Below are 5,045 nucleotides of genomic sequence, written 5' to 3'. Positions count from 1 at the left end.
ATAAATAATTAATTGACATTAAATAAAAAAATTAAGGCATTAATTACAATTAAGACTTTTTTTAAATTGAACATTCTGACCTGACCTTGTGTATTACAATTTGCAAAATAAATAGGGGAAATATCAAATAGGGTTGTATTTATATTAAAAAAAATACAGGTATGTTGCTACTTACAGTTATTATTAGATCGTCTCTGCTCCTAGGAGGGCGATTTAACGTGCAGCAGCTCTGACACTTTGCTCTTCTCCTGTCCTCCGCGTGGCAGTGAATGTCACGACACTGGCATCAGTGACATAACTTCACTCTCCCCAGCCCCCCCCCCCCCCCCAAGACATCGTCCAATCCCCTGCGGTCCGGTTGCAGCTTCATAATCAAATCACCTCCCCCTGCGGAAACATCCAATCTCCTGCTCCGTTATTGAGAGGTCACCATGTGCTCCTCTGCTCCCCTTGACCCTGCCCACCCACCTCAGCCCACCATACCCCAGGCCCTGCACCCCAGGCACTTCCCACCCTCCCCCCCCCTGGTTAATTTAGAGCCCGTTTTATAATGACACCTTTTCATGCAAGGTATTTATTTCACGTGTCTTGAGAGGGATGCTAACATACATGATAGCAGTTACAGGTGCAAACAGGGATCTAAGGCTGAGCTCCATGCATGCTGGATGCAGAGAATCAAAGCTGATACATGGCTCCCAGCGTCCTCGTTATGTTTGCAATGAAGCACCATCCCCCCTCTGCTGCCTCGTTGAATTAGAATGAAGCTTTCTCTGTCCGTTGTTACCTTGTATGTGTCTGATTTAAATTCTCATAGGTGCCTTCCTTAAAGCTAAAAGGCTGAGAACCTGGCCATTGGACACAGCGATTAATAGGGGCATGGAAAGGAACTCATTCTATCTAAAAGTGACATGTGAATGCATACAGTAGCTACCTAGTTTATTCTTAAAGCCAGTGATTGAGACAAGATTCATTTACACACGCACGCACGCACGCACGCACGCACGCACACACGCACGCACGCACGCACACACTTTTCAAGGAGAGACTCCGGGGTTTTGACTCCGCCCCCGTGTCCTCCCACACACGGCACGAGTGCAGATTGACTGCACTCGGCCACCGTACGCCTCCAGCCCCTGAAGGACAGATTTTACTTCTGCCCGTGCTACTCGCTTCCCCCACACCCGCGCTCACTTCTCCCGCGGTGAGCGGGCCGCAAAAATATCCGTGGCGGGCCGCATGTTTGACATGCCTGTTTTAGACTGTTGTTCTTCAGCAACTGGTTAACGTTAATAATTTGCAGTGTATGTCAGCAAAAGCCATGTAAATTTCAGGATAGTTGCGGGCCGTGTAAAGTATGTGTTCTGCCAAATTTTAATGTCATTGGATTATGTTTTGGCCCTTCTTATAGTGCATAATGTAAACAATTTGCAGTGTGTGCTAGCAAACACTTTGTAATTTTCAGGATAGTTGTGGGCAGTATACAGCACCTCATGTGGCAAGTTTTAAATGAATCGCTGTATGTTTTGACTCCTGGATTCACAATAAACGCGTTTAAGGTAAGCATTTTCCACTTTCGGATAGTGGTTAATGTACATAATTTGCGGTGCATGTTATCAAAAAACATGAAATTTGCAGGACAGTTTGGGGGAGTGCAAAGCATGTTCTGTGCCAAGTTTGAAGCCAATTGGTGTATGTCTTGCCACATTTATCCACATTAATCGTTTTTCACATTAAACATTTTAGTCTATCCCTTATTTACCCTATATATCTTAACTGTCCTATACTACACCAAAATAACCTATACTGCTTTCTTCCAGATCTGACTCAAGCGTCACACGGAAGACATCGGAACCCCCCCTAACCCAGAAGACAGGTAGGGAACACATCCCCTCCAACTTATAACATTGCGGGAATGAGGTACCTGGACATTGAGGGACTGCGGATCAGGTAAGATCCCAGGCGGGATTGCTGCTTTAGATATTGTGAAGCGGGGACGTCCAGACACTGGTTAAGGGGTTCAGGAAACTAGTCATGCAAATGTGGCTTTTATTTCTAGATCCGACATTTACACACACACACACACACACACACACACACACACACACACACACACACACACACACACACACACACACACACACACACACACACACACACACACACACACACACACACACACACACACGTAACAAGGACTAATTGTAGTATAATGTAATAAATACATTTGTCAAAAACGAATGTTGTTCTGACTAGGAATTTATTAAATGTATTTTATTTATATATTTTATTTTAAAGCGGGGTTGGGGGCGGGGTTAGGGGCGGGGTAGGGACTAGGTGGCGAGTAGATTTTTTGGTTGGGCGAGTAGATTTTTGGGTGATTTGTCGAACACTATATATATATATATATACATATATATATATATATATACTGAGTTAAGTTATGGTGAGTAAAAAAAGTGACAAAAACCCTCCACAGGAAAGCAAATATGCAAATATAGCTGTATGCTCATCTGCATGTCTTAGGCAGGTCTGCAACCCCGCCTTTCCCCATTATCACCCAGCATACAGCACTTCCACTGCAGCAAGGGATTCTGGGAAATGACATGCAAATGAGCACACAGTGTCACTTTTTGCCTCAATAACCATTTTTAACATGGTTCCCTATAGGCTTAAGCTTGCTGCATGGTCACAGCTTTGAGCACAGCCAGGGTTAAGGTGCATACCCAGAAAACCACCCACAGACAGCTGTTTCGACCTTGATGGGTCTCATCAGTGTGGGGTTGATTTTTCTGGGAATGCAAGAGAGGCTATGGGATAGGCTAAACCATAATACTGAGTTAAGTTATGGTGAGTTAAAAAAGTGACAAAAACCCTCCACAGGAAAGCAAATATGCAAATATAGCTGTATGCTCATCTGCATGTCTTAGGCAGGTCTGCAACCCCGCCTTTCCCCATTATCACCCAGCATACAGCACTTCCACTGCAGCAAGGGATTCTGGGAAATGACATGCAAATGAGCACACAGTATATATATATATATATATATATATATATACACAGAGTGTTCGACAATCCTATACATTTACTCGCCTGGGGCGGGTGGATTTAACCCCCGGGCGAGTAAATATTGGCCCAAGCAGCACAATTTCTCCCGCTCAAATTTCCCCCGTTCGCGCTCAAATTTCCCCCATTCGCACCAATTTAATTTTTTTAAATAAATAAACAAGTAATCTCCCTCCCTGATTGGAGGAAGAGGGCCGGCTGGCAGCTCTGGGTCTGCCCCTCCCCCTGCACCCGATGCCAGCTTGCTGCCCGGGGTGGGATGTAAGCTGGGAGGGGGGGTCCCCGGATGTAGGCTGGGAGGGGGGTCCCCGGATGTAGGCTGGGTCCCCGGATGTAGGCTGGGGGGGGGTCCCCGTGGCTGCTGCTGCCCAGGGCTGGAAGACCAGGTAGGCGCTTCCCCTCCGTCCCACGCTCCTTTGGCACCCGCGCGGGCAGGGTAATAGGAGCGGGGAAGAAGGGAAGCAGCCTGGCGGGAGGTAGAGGGAGGGGGGTGCGCACGCGCTGGAGGGGGGGGGGTGGGTTGGCAATGTTCCCGGCCACGTTTCCCATCGGGGAGGTTGGTGTGGCCCGTGCGGCTGTTCCCAGCATGGCTGCCTGACCCCCTCCTGGCTGCAGCCTGGGCGCACGCCCGGCTTGCCACGTTTCACATCGGGGAGGTTGGTGGCCGTGCGCCTGTCCGGCTGTTCCCCCCGCTGGTCCCCGATCCTCCCGCTAGCCCCCCCATCCTTGCGCTGACCCCCCCATCCTCCCGCTGGCCCCCCGATCCTCGTGCTGGCACCCCCATCCCCGCGCTGACCCCCGATCCTCCCGCTGGCCCCCCCATCCTCCCGCTGGCCCCCCGATCCTCCCGCTAGCCCCCCGATCCTCCCCCTGGCCCCCCCATCCTCGCACTGACCCCCGATCCTCCCGCTAGCCCCCCCGATCCTCCCGCTAGCCCCCCCGATCCTCCCGCAACTCCTGCCCGATCCCCTGGCATGTGGATGCAGCATGTGGAGGACAATCAGGCCCTGGAGGAACAGGTAGGCCCCCTCCCTTCTAATGAATGTCTGTGGGTGGGTGTGGGTGAGTCTCTGTGAGTGTGTCTGAGTGTGGGTGGGTTTGAGTGTGTGAGTGTGAGTGTGGGTGTCTGTGTGTGGGTGTGAGGGTGTGTGTTTGTGTCTGTGTGTTTGTGTCTGTGAGTGTGTGTGTGTGTGTGTGTCTGTGTGTGTGTATGTGTCTGTATGTGTCTGTGAGTGTATGTGTCTGTGAGTGTATGTGTCTGTGAGTGTGTCTGTGAGTGTATGTGTCTGTGAGTGTGTGTGTCTGTGAGTGTGTGTGAGTGTTTGTGTGTGTCACCCTCTCCCTGTGTCACCCTCTCCCGGTGTCACCCTCTCCCTGTGTCACCCTCTCCCGGTGTCACCCTCTCCCGGTGTCACCCTCTCCCGGTGTCACCCTCTACCTTTCCCTGTTGCCCTCTCCCTGTGTCACCCTCTCCCTGTCACCATCACCCTTTCCCTGTCGCCCTTTCCCTGTCGCCCTCTCCCTGTCGCCCTCTCCCTGTCGCCCTTTCCCTGTCGCCCTTTCCCTGTCGCCCTCTCTCTGCCGCCCTCTCTGTCTTTGTCTCTCATTCTCTCTGTGTGTGTTCTCTCTATCTCTCTGTCTCTCTCGTTCTGTGTCTCTCTTTCTCTGTGTTACGCCGATGCTCGCCACAAACCGGGACCGGACCGCGGGGCTGAGGTGGGGTTATATAATCACCGACCTGAGTCCACGCAGACTGATCCGGAGTGCGCAGTTCGTAGTCGTACATCGCAGGGTCAGGATTGGAGAAGGCAGCATCGTCGTTATGGAAGCAGGAGTTCGGCAACAGGTAGTCAGGATTTCCCCGCTTCAGCTTAGGAGCGTGAGCGCGGGGGTGGCTTCTGCGCGAGGAGCGGCCTCGGCCCATGACGCCGATCTCAGCAGGAGGAGACAGCAGGCTGGCCGAAGTTCACCGCAGGGCAGCG

The 5,045-nt window shown here is 51.3% G+C and overlaps 1 long non-coding RNA gene across 1 annotated transcript in view; it reads right to left on the bottom strand.

Moving 5' to 3' along the window:
• The window catches only part of LOC142485978 (uncharacterized), a 4,451-nt gene extending 4,210 nt beyond the window's left edge, over nucleotides 1-241 (bottom strand). The window contains exon 1 of the long non-coding RNA XR_012798751.1: nucleotides 176-241. This is a non-coding gene — a long non-coding RNA (uncharacterized LOC142485978). The remainder of the gene's footprint in view (nucleotides 1-175) is intronic.
• Between the last annotated feature and the right edge of the window lie 4,804 nt (nucleotides 242-5,045).

This window comes from Ascaphus truei, unplaced genomic scaffold, assembly GCF_040206685.1.
Source record: "Ascaphus truei isolate aAscTru1 unplaced genomic scaffold, aAscTru1.hap1 HAP1_SCAFFOLD_690, whole genome shotgun sequence".
Classification (NCBI taxonomy): Eukaryota; Metazoa; Chordata; class Amphibia; order Anura; family Ascaphidae; genus Ascaphus; species Ascaphus truei.
This window is presented reverse-complemented; position numbering and strand designations above follow the sequence as displayed.